Source organism: Dendrobates tinctorius, unplaced genomic scaffold, assembly GCF_039654945.1.
Source record: "Dendrobates tinctorius isolate UK_male_01 unplaced genomic scaffold, ASM3965494v1 ptg000127l, whole genome shotgun sequence".
NCBI classification, from domain to species: domain Eukaryota; kingdom Metazoa; phylum Chordata; class Amphibia; order Anura; family Dendrobatidae; genus Dendrobates; species Dendrobates tinctorius.
The window spans coordinates 20,757,728-20,773,015 of record NW_027361795.1 but is presented as its reverse complement, the minus strand read 5'-3'; the positions used below and the strand labels follow the sequence as shown (position 1 = coordinate 20,773,015).

General features: G+C 53.3%; 1 protein-coding gene across 2 annotated transcripts in view; it reads left to right on the top strand.

The window, feature by feature from the left end:
• The first annotated feature begins 4,280 nt into the window (after positions 1 to 4,280).
• The window catches only part of ACACA (acetyl-CoA carboxylase alpha), a 624,740-nt gene continuing 613,732 nt past the window's right edge, over positions 4,281 to 15,288 (top strand). For both annotated transcript variants that reach the window (XM_073542564.1, XM_073542565.1), the window contains exon 1: positions 4,281 to 4,600. The gene's annotated coding sequence lies outside the window, so the exon portion shown is untranslated. The remainder of the gene's footprint in view (positions 4,601 to 15,288) is intronic.

The following is a 15,288-nucleotide window of genomic DNA, read 5'->3' as shown; positions in this document are numbered from 1 at the left end:
ACCTCTCTCACCAACAGAGATGAAAAATTACAAAAAGTGTTTTATTTTCAGCGCTCAGTCAATAGTCAATGAAGTGTCCAGTATAATATGCTAAGACTGGTGAAAGGTCTTTAACCACACAGCTAATTTTCATTTTTGCTCTTTTATTTTTCACTCACCTTCTTCCAAGAGCCATAATGTTTTTATTTTTTCCATGGACACAAGACAGGGATTTTTTGTTGTAGTAAGAGTTGTAGTTTTGAATGATTCCATTAGTTTTAAAGGGAATCTGTCATCAGGTATTTGCCACCCTGAGAGCAAAATAATACAGGGGCAGAGACGCTGAACTGATTTGATTGATTTGTCACTTATTGGACTGCTTGCTGTCATTTTGATAAAATCAGTTTCATCTGCTGCAGATCTAGTTCTTTGAATGCTGAGCTCTGTATAACTCCACACACACAGATTGGCAGATTTCTGTGTACACTGTGCATAGGCAGAAAGCTGCCAGTCAGTGGTGGGGGTGGGGTTATATGGAGCTCATAAAAATGCTTGACTACCTGGTAGAAAAGACCCCAAAGCATTTGCTTAACTTGTACACATCTTATTTTTTATTGCATGTTCCCTGGAATTATAAAACAGTGCATATATAACAGAAGTGAATCACAGAGTAGTTTATATCCACTGTAAATGTAGTGAAGTGATGCAACAAGGACCATTTCACACTGTGTTCTTCCCTGCGTTCAATGATCCTGTTGAGGCTCAAAACCAAACCCCACGCAGTCTCCTATGTCTGGGTGTGCCCCTCAAGTAGGCGTATATGCCCGAAAATGATGCAGGATTGAGCACACGGTGACTGTCACCACCAATAGAGTATGTTTGCATGGTCAGGAAACGCTGCGGATTGAACGCTGCGTACAGCCGCAGCATCTAGATGTTACGGCATAGTGGAGAGGATTTCATGAAATCCCATCTCCACAATGCGTACAAAGACGCAGGTGGCAGACCTACGTCACCGGACATGCGGCGTGTCTTTATAGACCGCAGCATGTCTATTTATCTTGTGGAGACGCTCAGTCTCCGCAAGATAAATAACACAGTCTATGTACAGGATGCGGTGATTATGCATGTGTTCAACGAACACATGCGGAATCACCGCACGTACAAAAGGGGGGCAGCGCTTTGGGTGGAGCTGCATCCAAAGCGCTGCCAATAGGCCACATGGAAACATACCCTTACAATCAATGGCCCTATCGGTGTATACGCCCAATGCCCGATTTGTAGGGGGCTCGGATTTTAGCCCCAGTGGGATCACAGAACGTGGGGAAGTATGCAAAAGCTGAAGAAAAGAGCATGCTAGACAAAGGAGTCACCAGTAGAAATGGGCGGGTTAGGCCGAAGTGTTAAAAAGGGGGTCCAAACATCCAGTGTTTGCCACGCTGTGTCACTGGTGTCGCCTGATGGGACTTCTGTTCTCATCAGCCAGCGACGGCAGCAGCTAATAACAGTGAGAGCGGGAGCAGCTGATGGGAGTATTCATCAGCCGGGGCCTGTGCTCTAAATAAGAGTTCCCCAACTCCAGTCCTCAAGGCCCACCAACAGATCATGTTTTCAGGATTTCCTTAGTATTGCTCAGGTGATAATTGGTTCACCTGTGCAATACAAAGGAAATCCTGAAAACATGATCTGTTGGTGGGCCTTGAGGACTGGAGTTGGGGAACCCTGCTCTAAATAAATAAAAAAAAACAGCATGGGTTCCCTGTATTTTTTATAACCAGCCAGGCAAAACTAACAGCTGCAGGCTGCAACCATCAGCTGTCAGCGTTAGCAAGGTTGGTTATCAAGAATAGAGGGGACCCCGTTTTTAAAAAAAAATGGCATGGGGTAACCCCCATTTTTGACAACCAGACTTGCTAAAGCAGACAGCTGGGGGCTAGTATTCTCAGGCTGGGAATTGGCCATGTATATTGCCACCCCCAGCCTAAAAATAGCAGCCCCAGATGTCAGTTTTTTTCTGGCTGGTTATCAAAAATACAGGGGAACGCATGCCGTTTTTTATTATTTTATAATTAGAGTGCAGGCGTTGGCTGATGGGACCTGTAGTGCCATCAGCTGACACCAGTGACCGGAGGTAAACTTTATACCTTCGATCACCGCTGCGGGATCATGCTGTCATTTCACAAAGTTGGAACCGCGGATGTCTGAATGGCGGTAATGATTTTACCACCGATCAGAAGCAGCGTTTGCCACGCTCTCATGTAATAGGGACTTCCGGACACCAAACAGTAATGCAGATTTCCTGGTGAAGTCCGTGTTCGGTGTCCATGCCCGAACAGTAGGTGTTCAGTATGGACACCAAACTTTACTGTTCGGGTTAACCCATCCCTAATCACCAGAAAGATTATTTACATAAGTTCTTTATTAACACAAGCTACAACAAATGTTTAAAAACGATTAAAAAGTCTGCAAAATCACCCAAAATAGGGCGACAACCCGTCATACAAAATGCAAATAATATTCTAAATTGCACAACATATATGTCAGATCCAGGCAGTAAATGACAAATCTTATTTACAAATATTCTGAAAAAAATAAAAAATATATATATATACTGTATAAATTGTAAATAATATGATGCAATACCACTTGTGACTCAATGTATTTTTTTTCTATGTGAAAGGTGTATAGCATTGATGTGCTGTGACATACATTTCATCAGCTTTCTGTGCTGCTATCACGTGGAGTATTGCTGTGTTTCAGCCACGGCAGTACATGGTATTATTTACAATTTATACATATATACAGTATATTCAGAATATTTGCAAATAAGATCTGCTATTGACATCCTGGATCTGACATATACCGTATGTTGCACAGGTTAGAGCAGGGTTCCCCAACTCCAGTCCTTAAGGCCCACCAACAGGTCATGTTTTCAGGATTTTCTTTGTATTTCACAGGTGAAGCAATTATGGACTGGAGTTGGGGAACCCTGGGTTACAGTATTACTGGCATGCTGTATGACAGGGTTTGTCACCCTATTTTGGCTGATATTGTTTGCAGTCTTGTGTTTTTAAAGAACTTATGTAAATACTCTTCTTTGTGGTGATCCGCCCTTTCTATAGCACGCTCTATTCTTCATACATTGTCCTTTTCATGCTGTAGGTGATCCCGGAGTTATTTTCCATGGTGACCTCCGTTTCCTTTTACATGGAACGTGGGGAAGAACGCAGTGTAAAAGCGCCCCAGTGAGTACGGCACCTGATGGGCTTTGTGGCTAAAGCACCCCAGTAGATATGGCACCCGGCAGGCTCTGTGGCTAAAGCGCCCCAGTGAGTACGGCACCCGGCAGGCTCTGTGGATGCCCTGTCCATTTTCACCTCCTATAGTTTCTATGTTGGTGAGCAGTGGCATCGGGCCAGCACAGGGTGGTCACTGACCCATATTGGCTAAACCTAGCACATGTCGCCTTACAACCCAGCAGTAACTGTGGGCTGCGAGGTTTGTTACCGCTTCCCCCCTCCCCCACTCTGACAGTCCCACCCTAAGGGTGTGTGCACACGCTGCGGATCCGCAGCAGTTTTTGCTGAGGTGTACAGTACCATTAAAATTTATGAGAAACAAAAACTGCTGTGCACATGCTGTGGTTACTAATCTGCAGCATGTCAATTCTTTGTGCGGATTCCGCAGCGGTTTGTCACCTACTCCATAATCAGGTGTCAAACCGCAGGCTAATCCGCAGCAGAATCCGCAACGTGTGCACTCACCCTAACCGCTGCGGTTTCACCTGCGGGTTTTTCCACGTGGATCCGCAGGTAAAGTGACCTGCGGTTTTCCTGCGGATTAGCCTGCGGTTTCACACCTCTACTATGTTAAAGGTGTGAAAGCGCTGCGGAATTCGCCCAATTGACATGCTGTGGTTTGTAAACCGCGCAGAAAAAAACGCAGAGTGGGCACAGCGGATTTGAAATGCCATAGCCTAACATGGTACTGTACCATGTCTGCAGAACTGCTGCGTTTCCGCAGGGCCAAAAACGCTGCGAGAATCCGCAACGTGTGCACATAGCCTGACAGTTTTAGGCCAGGTCCAGACCCTCCAGGTGGAATGCTGGACCCTGCCGCAGGGTGACCACACACGTACAGGCAGGCTCTTGTGGTGACTGTATAGCCTGCTGAGCTGTGACGTCGGGTCGGGAGGTGCAGTCACGTGACTTGCTCCCAGCGCAGGAAATGTGACCCCACAGACACGACCTCCAGTGACCTGTCTGCCAGCCAGGCAAGCAGCGGCAGAGTGCAGCGCCGCTCCATGCACCCACTCACACCTCACTGCTGCACCTCCCTCACTGACAGACACTCGCTCCTGCACTCGGACCATGCTCCAAGGCACCGCCCCCTCAGCTTCCTATTGGTCGCCATCATGCGAGCCGCGGCTGGGAGCGCGCCGGCTCTGGGGGCGGGGCTGTGAGGTGAACGCTCTGAGGTAACCCGGATCACACCACTCCACAGGCGGAGGGGCAGGCTCGGAGTGAATGGGATGACCCTGCGCTCACACGCTGCAGTTGGCCTCCTGCGTTTTCATTCATTGGTTGCTGTGTTGCGGCAGGAGACGCGGATCTGACTGCAGGTGAGATTGTGGCGTCTGTGCTGTGCGCTCTGGCTGGAAGGGGAGTGCTGTGTGAACAGTGACATACACTGCATGTCCTCCCACACACTGACATGCGGGCACACGGTGACAGCGTCTCCATATTCGGCAGGTGGAGCTGAACATCACTGATGCTGCCTAGTAAACAGGAACTCCATCCATGCCTGCTGTTGGGGGTGATGACAGCGATCTGTCAGATGTCAGCACTGGGCCCCCCATAAGTACTGAGGGTGCTCTCTCTAGCCCCTACAGTCAGGGCTCTCCCAGCTGATGGGAATCCTCTGCAGTCTCCCTGATCCCTACACGGAAACCTGCAGAGACGTTGTTCAGATTCTGCGCATCATGGGAGAATGACTGACCGCAGAGACCGAGCGTTTCCACATCTGAAGAACCCGTCAGGCAACTGGTCCGGGCTGTGGCCGAGTAATTATTGGTCCTCGTTCACATGTCTCTCGTAAATCACACACATACATGTTCTATTAGATAAGAAGTTACCCCCAATGTCTGATTCTTTAGGCCCGATCTCTGTGGTCAGATGTGACTAGGGGCTCCCAGTACTGGATCTCTGTGGTCAGATGTGACTAGGGGCTCCCAGTGCTGAATCTCTGTGGTCAGATGTGACTAGGGGCTCGCAGTACTGGATCTCTGTGGTCAGATGTGACTAGGGGCTCCCAGTGCTGGATCTCTGTGGTCAGATGTGACTGGGGGCTCCCAGTGCTGGATCTCTGTGGTCAGATGTGACTAGGGGCTTCCAGTGCTGGATCTCTGTGGTCAGATGTGACTAGGGGCTCCCAGTGCTGGATCTCTGTGGTCAGATGTGACTAGAGGCTCCCAGTGCTGGATCTCTGTGGTCAGATGTGACTAGAGGCTCCCAGTGCTGGATCTCTGTGGTCAGATGTGACTAGGGGCTCCCAGTGCTGGATCTCTGCGGTCAGATGTGACTGGGGTCTCGCAGTGCTGGGAGGGATCTCTGTGGTCAGATGTGACTAGAGGCTTCCAGTGCTGGATCTCTGTGGTCAGATGTGACTAGAGGCTTCCAGTGCTGGATCTCTGTGGTCAGATGTGACTAGGGGCTCCCAGTGCTGGATCTCTGTGGTCAGATGTGACTGGGTGCTCGCAGTACTGGATCTCTGTGGTCAGATGTGACTAGGGGCTTCCAGTGCTGGATCTCTGTGGTCAGATGTGACTAGAGGCTCCCAGTGCTGGATCTCTGCGGTCAGATGTGACTGGGGTCTCGCAGTGCTGGGAGGGATCTCTGTGGTCAGATGTGACTAGAGGCTTCCAGTGCTGGATCTCTGTGGTCAGATGTGACTAAAGGCTTCCAGTGCTGGATCTCTGTGGTCAGATGTGACTAGGGGCTCCCAGTGCTGGATCTCTGTGGTCAGATGTGACTAGGGGCTCCCAGTGCTGGATCTCTGTGGTCAGATGTGACTGGGTGCTCGCAGTACTGGATCTCTGTGGTCAGATGTGACTAGGGGCTCCCAGTGCTGGATCTCTGTGGTCAGATGTGACTGGGGGCTCGCAGTACTGGATCTCTGTGGTCAGATGTGACTAGGGTCTCGCAGTGCTGGATCTCTGTGGTCAGATGTGACTAGGGGCTCCCAGTGCTGGATCTCTGTGGTCAGATGTGACTAGGGGCTCCCAGTGCTGGATCTCTGTGGTCAGATGTGACTGGGGGCTCCCAGTGCTGGATCTCTGTGGTCAGATGTGACTAGGGCTCGCAGTACTGGATCTCTGTGGTCAGATGTGACTAGGGGCTCCCAGTGCTGGATCTCTGTGGTCAGATGTGACTAGAGGCTCCCAGTGCTGGATCTCTGTGGTCAGATGTGACTAGAGGCTCCCAGTGCTGGATCTCTGTTGTCAGATGTGACTAGGGGCGCCCAGTGCTGGATCTCTGTGGTCAGATGTGACTGGGGGCTCCCAGTGCTGGATCTCTGTGGCCAGATGTGACTAGGGGCTCTCAGTACTGGATCTCTGTGGTCAGATGTGACTAGGGGCTCCCAGTGCTGGATCTCTGTGGTCAGATGTGACTAGAGGCTCCCAGTGCTGGATATCTGTGGTCAGATGTGACTAGAGGCTCCCAGTGCTGGATCTCTGTTGTCAGATGTGACTAGGGGCTCCCAGTGCTGGATCTCTGTTGTCAGATGTGACTAGGGTCTCGTAGTACTGGATCTCTGGTCAGATGTGACTAGGGGCTCGCAGTGCTGGATCTCTGTGGTCAGATGTGACTGGGCGCTCGCAGTACTGGATATGTATGGTCAGATGTGACTGGGTGCTCGCAGTGCTGGATCTCTGTGGTCAGATGTGACTGGGTGCTCGCAGTACTGGATCTCTGTGGTCAGATGTGACTAGGGGCTTCCAGTGCTGGATCTCTGTGGTCAGATGTGACTAGAGGCTCCCAGTGCTGGATCTCTGCGGTCAGATGTGACTGGGGTCTCGCAGTGCTGGGAGGGATCTCTGTGGTCAGATGTGACTAGAGGCTTCCAGTGCTGGATCTCTGTGGTCAGATGTGACTAGAGGCTTCCAGTGCTGGATCTCTGTGGTCAGATGTGACTAGGGGCTCCCAGTGCTGGATCTCTGTGGTCAGATGTGACTAGGGGCTCCCAGTGCTGGATCTCTGTGGTCAGATGTGACTGGGTGCTCGCAGTACTGGATCTCTGTGGTCAGATGTGACTAGGGGCTCCCAGTGCTGGATCTCTGTGGTCAGATGTGACTGGGGGCTCGCAGTACTGGATCTCTGTGGTCAGATGTGACTAGGGTCTCGCAGTGCTGGATCTCTGTGGTCAGATGTGACTAGGGGCTCCCAGTGCTGGATCTCTGTGGTCAGATGTGACTAGGGGCTCCCAGTGCTGGATCTCTGTGGTCAGATGTGACTGGGGGCTCCCAGTGCTGGATCTCTGTGGTCAGATGTGACTAGGGCTCGCAGTACTGGATCTCTGTGGTCAGATGTGACTAGGGGCTCCCAGTGCTGGATCTCTGTGGTCAGATGTGACTAGAGGCTCCCAGTGCTGGATCTCTGTGGTCAGATGTGACTAGAGGCTCCCAGTGCTGGATCTCTGTTGTCAGATGTGACTAGGGGCTCCCAGTGCTGGATCTCTGTGGTCAGATGTGACTGGGGGCTCCCAGTGCTGGATCTCTGTGGCCAGATGTGACTAGGGGCTCTCAGTACTGGATCTCTGTGGTCAGATGTGACTAGGGGCTCCCAGTGCTGGATCTCTGTGGTCAGATGTGACTAGAGGCTCCCAGTGCTGGATCTCTGTGGTCAGATGTGACTAGAGGCTCCCAGTGCTGGATCTCTGTTGTCAGATGTGACTAGGGGCTCCCAGTGCTGGATCTCTGTTGTCAGATGTGACTAGGGTCTCGTAGTACTGGATCTCTGGTCAGATGTGACTAGGGGCTCGCAGTGCTGGATCTCTGTGGTCAGATGTGACTGGGCGCTCGCAGTACTGGATATGTATGGTCAGATGTGACTGGGTGCTCGCAGTGCTGGAGCTCTGTGGTCAGATGTGACTGGGTGCTCGCAGTGCTGGAGCACTGTGGTCAGATATGACTGGGGGCTCGCAGTACTGGATCTCTGTGGTCAGATGTGACTAGGGGCTTGCAGTACTGGATCTCTGTGGTCAGATGTGACTAGGGTCTCGCAGTGCTGGATCTCTGTGGTCAGATGTGACTAGGGTCTCGCAGTGCTGGATCTCTGTGGTCAGATGTGACTAGGGTCTCGCAGTGCTGGATCTCTGTGGTCAGATGTGACTAAGGGCTCCCAGTGCTGGATCTCTGTGGTCAGATGTGACTAGGGGCTCCCAGTGCTGGATCTCTGTGGTCAGATGTGACTGGGGGCTCCCAGTGCTGGATCTCTGTGGTCAGATGTGACTAGGGGCTCGCAGTACTGGATCTCTGTGGTCAGATGTGACTAGGGGCTCGCAGTACTGGATCTCTGTGGTCAGATGTGACTAGGGGCTCCCAGTGCTGGATCTCTGTGGTCAGATGTGACTAGAGGCTCCCAGTGCTGGATCTCTGTGGTCAGATGTGACTAGAGGCTCCCAGTGCTGGATCTCTGTTGTCAGATGTGACTAGGGGCTTGCAGTGCTGGATCTCTGTGGTCAGATGTGACTGGGGGCTCCCAGTACTGGATCTCCGTGGTCAGATGTGACTAGGGGCTCCCAGTGCTGAATCTCTGTGGTCAGATGTGACTAGGGGCTCCCAGTGCTGGATCTCTGTCGTCAGATGTGACTGGGGGCTCCCAGTGCTGGATCTCTGTGGTCAGATGTGACTAGGGGCTCGCAGTACTGGATCTCTGTGGTCAGATGTGACTAGGGGCTCCCAGTGCTGGATCTCTGTGGTCAGATGTGACTAGAGGCTCCCAGTGCTGGATCTCTGTGGTCAGATGTGACTAGAGGCTCCCAGTGCTGGATCTCTGTGGTCAGATGTGACTAGGGGCTTCCAGTGCTGGATCTCTGTGGTCAGATGTGACTAGAGGCTCCCAGTGCTGGATCTCTGTGGTCAGATGTGACTAGGGGCTTCCAGTGCTGGATCTCTGTGGTCAGATGTGACTAGAGGCTCCCAGTGCTGGATCTCTGTGGTCAGATGTGACTAGAGGCTCCCAGTGCTGGATCTCTGTGGTCAGATGTGACTAGGGGCTCCCAGTGCTGGATCTCTGCGGTCAGATGTGACTGGGGTCTCGCAGTGCTGGGAGGGATCTCTGTGGTCAGATGTGACTAGAGGCTTCCAGTGCTGGATCTCTGTGGTCAGATGTGACTAGAGGCTTCCAGTGCTGGATCTCTGTGGTCAGATGTGACTAGGGGCTCCCAGTGCTGGATCTCTGTGGTCAGATGTGACTGGGTGCTCGCAGTACTGGATCTCTGTGGTCAGATGTGACTAGGGGCTCCCAGTGCTGGATCTCTGTGGTCAGATGTGACTGGGGGCTTGCAGTACTGGATCTCTGTGGTCAGATGTGACTAGGGTCTTGCAGTGCTGGATCTCTGTGGTCAGATGTGACTAGGGGCTCCCATTGCTGGATCTCTGTGGTCAGATGTGACTAGGGGCTCCCAGTGCTGGATCTCTGTGGTCAGATGTGACTGGGGGCTCGCAGTACTGGATCTCTGTGGTAAGATGTGACTGGGGGCTCGCAGTGCTGGATCTCTGTGGTCAGATGTGACTGGGGGCTCGCAGTACTGGATCTCTGGGGTCAGATGTGACTGGGGGCTCGCAGTGCTGGGATCTCTGTGGTCAGATGTGACTGGGGGCTCACAGTGCTGGATCTCTGTGGTCAGATGTGGCTAGGGTCTCGCAGTACTGGATATCTATGGTCAGATGTGACTGGGCGCTCGCAGTACTGGATATCTATGGTCAGATGTGACTGGGGGCTTCCAGTGCTGGATCTCTGTGGTCAGATGTGACTAGAGGCTCCCAGTGCTGGATCTCTGTGGTCAGATGTGACTAGAGGCTCCCAGTGCTGGATCTCTGTGGTCAGATGTGACTAGGGGCTCCCAGTGCTGGATCTCTGCGGTCAGATGTGACTGGGGGCTTCCAGTGCTGGATCTCTGTGGTCAGATGTGACTAGAGGCTCCCAGTGCTGGATCTCTGTGGTCAGATGTGACTAGGGGCTCCCAGTGCTGGATCTCTGTGGTCAGATGTGACTGGGGGCTCGCAGTACTGGATCTCTGTGGTCAGATGTGACTAGAGGCTTCCAGTGCTGGATCTCTGTGGTCAGATGTGACTAGGGGCTTCCAGTGCTGGATCTCTGTGGTCAGATGTGACTAGAGGCTCCCAGTGCTGGATCTCTGTGGTCAGATGTGACTAGGGGCTTCCAGTGCTGGATCTCTGTGGTCAGATGTGACTAGAGGCTCCCAGTGCTGGATCTCTGTGGTCAGATGTGACTAGAGGCTCCCAGTGCTGGATCTCTGTGGTCAGATGTGACTAGGGGCTCCCAGTGCTGGATCTCTGCGGTCAGATGTGACTGTGGTCTCGCAGTGCTGGGAGGGATCTCTGTGGTCAGATGTGACTAGAGGCTTCCAGTGCTGGATCTCTGTGGTCAGATGTGACTAGAGGCTTCCAGTGCTGGATCTCTGTGGTCAGATGTGACTAGGGGCTCCCAGTGCTGGATCTCTGTGGTCAGATGTGACTGGGTGCTCGCAGTACTGGATCTCTGTGGTCAGATGTGACTAGGGGCTCCCAGTGCTGGATCTCTGTGGTCAGATGTGACTGGGGGCTTGCAGTACTGGATCTCTGTGGTCAGATGTGACTAGGGTCTTGCAGTGCTGGATCTCTGTGGTCAGATGTGACTAGGGGCTCCCAGTGCTGGATCTCTGTGGTCAGATGTGACTAGGGGCTCCCAGTGCTGGATCTCTGTGGTCAGATGTGACTAGGGGCTCCCAGTGCTGGATCTCTGTGGTCAGATGTGACTGGGAGCTCGCAGTACTGGATCTCTGTGGTAAGATGTGACTGGGGGCTCGCAGTGCTGGATCTCTGTGGTCAGATGTGACTGGGGGCTCCCAGTACTGGATCTCTGTGGTCAGATGTGACTGGGGGCTCGCAGTACTGGATCTCTGTGGTAAGATGTGACTGGGGGCTCGCAGTGCTGGATCTCTGTGGTCAGATGTGACTGGGGGCTCGCAGTACTGGATCTCTGGGGTCAGATGTGACTGGGGGCTCACAGTGCTGGGATCTCTGTGGTCAGATGTGACTGGGGGCTCACAGTGCTGGATCTCTGTGGTCAGATGTGGCTAGGGTCTCGCAGTACTGGATATCTATGGTCAGATGTGACTGGGCGCTCGCAGTACTGGATATCTATGGTCAGATGTGACTGGGGGCTTCCAGTGCTGGATCTCTGTGGTCAGATGTGACTAGAGGCTCCCAGTGCTGGATCTCTGTGGTCAGATGTGACTAGAGGCTCCCAGTGCTGGATCTCTGTGGTCAGATGTGACTAGGGGCTCCCAGTGCTGGATCTCTGCGGTCAGATGTGACTGGGGGCTTCCAGTGCTGGATCTCTGTGGTCAGATGTGACTAGAGGCTCCCAGTGCTGGATCTCTGTGGTCAGATGTGACTAGGGGCTCCCAGTGCTGGATCTCTGTGGTCAGATGTGACTGGGGGCTCGCAGTACTGGATCTCTGTGGTCAGATGTGACTAGGGTCTCGCAGTGCTGGATCTCTGTGGTCAGATGTGACTGGGGTCTCGCAGTGCTGGGAGGGATCTCTGTGGTCAGATGTGACTAGAGGCTTCCAGTGCTGGATCTCTGTGGTCAGATGTGACTAGAGGCTTCCAGTGCTGGATCTCTGTGGTCAGATGTGACTAGGGGCTCCCAGTGCTGGATCTCTGTGGTCAGATGTGACTGGGTGCTCGCAGTACTGGATCTCTGTGGTCAGATGTGACTAGGGGCTCCCAGTGCTGGATCTCTGTGGTCAGATGTGACTGGGGGCTCGCAGTACTGGATCTCTGTGGTCAGATGTGACTAGGGTCTCGCAGTGCTGGATCTCTGTGGTCAGATGTGACTAGGGGCTCCCAGTGCTGGATCTCTGTGGTCAGATGTGACTAGGGGCTCGCAGTACTGGATCTCTGTGGTCAGATGTGACTAGGGGCTCCCAGTGCTGGATCTCTGTGGTCAGATGTGACTAGAGGCTCCCAGTGCTCGATCTCTGTGGTCAGATGTGACTAGAGGCTCCCAGTGCTGGATCTCTGTGGTCAGATGTGACTAGGGGCTTCCAGTGCTGGATCTCTGTGGTCAGATGTGACTAGAGGCTCCCAGTGCTGGATCTCTGTGGTCAGATGTGACTAGGGGCTTCCAGTGCTGGATCTCTGTGGTCAGATGTGACTAGAGGCTCCCAGTGCTGGATCTCTGTGGTCAGATGTGACTAGAGGCTCCCAGTGCTGGATCTCTGTGGTCAGATGTGACTAGGGGCTCCCAGTGCTGGATCTCTGCGGTCAGATGTGACTGGGGTCTCGCAGTGCTGGGAGGGATCTCTGTGGTCAGATGTGACTAGAGGCTTCCAGTGCTGGATCTCTGTGGTCAGATGTGACTAGAGGCTTCCAGTGCTGGATCTCTGTGGTCAGATGTGACTAGGGGCTCCCAGTGCTGGATCTCTGTGGTCAGATGTGACTGGGTGCTCGCAGTACTGGATCTCTGTGGTCAGATGTGACTAGGGGCTCCCAGTGCTGGATCTCTGTGGTCAGATGTGACTGGGGGCTTGCAGTACTGGATCTCTGTGGTCAGATGTGACTAGGGTCTTGCAGTGCTGGATCTCTGTGGTCAGATGTGACTAGGGGCTCCCATTGCTGGATCTCTGTGGTCAGATGTGACTAGGGGCTCCCAGTGCTGGATCTCTGTGGTCAGATGTGACTGGGGGCTCGCAGTACTGGATCTCTGTGGTAAGATGTGACTGGGGGCTCGCAGTGCTGGATCTCTGTGGTCAGATGTGACTGGGGGCTCGCAGTACTGGATCTCTGGGGTCAGATGTGACTGGGGGCTCGCAGTGCTGGGATCTCTGTGGTCAGATGTGACTGGTGGCTCACAGTGCTGGATCTCTGTGGTCAGATGTGGCTAGGGTCTCGCAGTACTGGATATCTATGGTCAGATGTGACTGGGCGCTCGCAGTACTGGATATCTATGGTCAGATGTGACTGGGGGCTTCCAGTGCTGGATCTCTGTGGTCAGATGTGACTAGAGGCTCCCAGTGCTGGATCTCTGTGGTCAGATGTGACTAGAGGCTCCCAGTGCTGGATCTCTGTGGTCAGATGTGACTAGGGGCTCCCAGTGCTGGATCTCTGCGGTCAGATGTGACTGGGGGCTTCCAGTGCTGGATCTCTGTGGTCAGATGTGACTAGAGGCTCCCAGTGCTGGATCTCTGTGGTCAGATGTGACTAGGGGCTCCCAGTGCTGGATCTCTGTGGTCAGATGTGACTGGGGGCTCGCAGTACTGGATCTCTGTGGTCAGATGTGACTAGAGGCTCCCAGTGCTGGATCTCTGTGGTCAGATGTGACTAGGGGCTTCCAGTGCTGGATCTCTGTGGTCAGATGTGACTAGAGGCTCTCAGTGCTGGATCTCTGTGGTCAGATGTGACTAGGGGCTTCCAGTGCTGGATCTCTGTGGTCAGATGTGACTAGAGGCTCCCAGTGCTGGATCTCTGTGGTCAGATGTGACTAGAGGCTCCCAGTGCTGGATCTCTGTGGTCAGATGTGACTAGGGGCTCCCAGTGCTGGATCTCTGCGGTCAGATGTGACTGGGGTCTCGCAGTGCTGGGAGGGATCTCTGTGGTCAGATGTGACTAGAGGCTTCCAGTGCTGGATCTCTGTGGTCAGATGTGACTAGGGGCTCCCAGTGCTGGATCTCTGTGGTCAGATGTGACTGGGTGCTCGCAGTACTGGATCTCTGTGGTCAGATGTGACTAGGGGCTCCCAGTGCTGGATCTCTGTGGTCAGATGTGACTGGGGGCTTGCAGTACTGGATCTCTGTGGTCAGATGTGACTAGGGTCTTGCAGTGCTGGATCTCTGTGGTCAGATGTGACTAGGGGCTCCCAGTGCTGGATCTCTGTGGTCAGATGTGACTAGGGGCTCCCAGTGCTGGATCTCTGTGGTCAGATGTGACTGGGGGCTCGCAGTACTGGATCTCTGTGGTAAGATGTGACTGGGGGCTCGCAGTGCTGGATCTCTGTGGTCAGATGTGACTGGGGGCTCGCAGTACTGGATCTCTGGGGTCAGCTGTGACTGGGGGCTCACAGTGCTGGGATCTCTGTGGTCAGATGTGACTGGGGGCTCACAGTGCTGGATCTCTGTGGTCAGATGTGGCTAGGGTCTCGCAGTACTGGATATCTATGGTCAGATGTGACTGGGCGCTCGCAGTACTGGATATCTATGGTCAGATGTGACTGGGGGCTTCCAGTGCTGGATCTCTGTGGTCAGATGTGACTAGAGGCTCCCAGTGCTGGATCTCTGTGGTCAGATGTGACTAGAGGCTCCCAGTGCTGGATCTCTGTGGTCAGATGTGACTAGGGGCTCCCAGTGCTGGATCTCTGCGGTCAGATGTGACTGGGGGCTTCCAGTGCTGGATCTCTGTGGTCAGATGTGACTAGAGGCTCCCAGTGCTGGATCTCTGTGGTCAGATGTGACTAGGGGCTCCCAGTTCTGGATCTCTGTGGTCAGATGTGACTGGGGGCTAGCAGTACTGGATCTCTGTGGTCAGATGTGACTAGGGTCTCGCAGTGCTGGATCTCTGTGGTCAGATGTGACTGGGGTCTCGCAGTGCTGGGAGGGATCTCTGTGGTCAGATGTGACTAGAGGCTTCCAGTGCTGGATCTCTGTGGTCAGATGTGACTAGAGGCTTCCAGTGCTGGATCTCTGTGGTCAGATGTGACTAGGGGCTCCCAGTGCTGGATCTCTGTGGTCAGATGTGACTGGGTGCTCGCAGTACTGGATCTCTGTGGTCAGATGTGACTAGGGGCTCCCAGTGCTGGATCTCTGTGGTCAGATGTGACTGGGGGCTCGCAGTACTGGATCTCTGTGGTCAGATGTGACTAGGGTCTCGCAGTGCTGGATCTCTGTGGTCAGATGTGACTAGGGGCTCCCAGTGCTGGATCTCTGTGGTCAGATGTGACTAGGGGCTCGCAGTACTGGATCTCTGTGGTCAGATGTGACTGGGGGCTCGCAGTGCTGGAGCACTGTGGTCAGATATGACTGGGG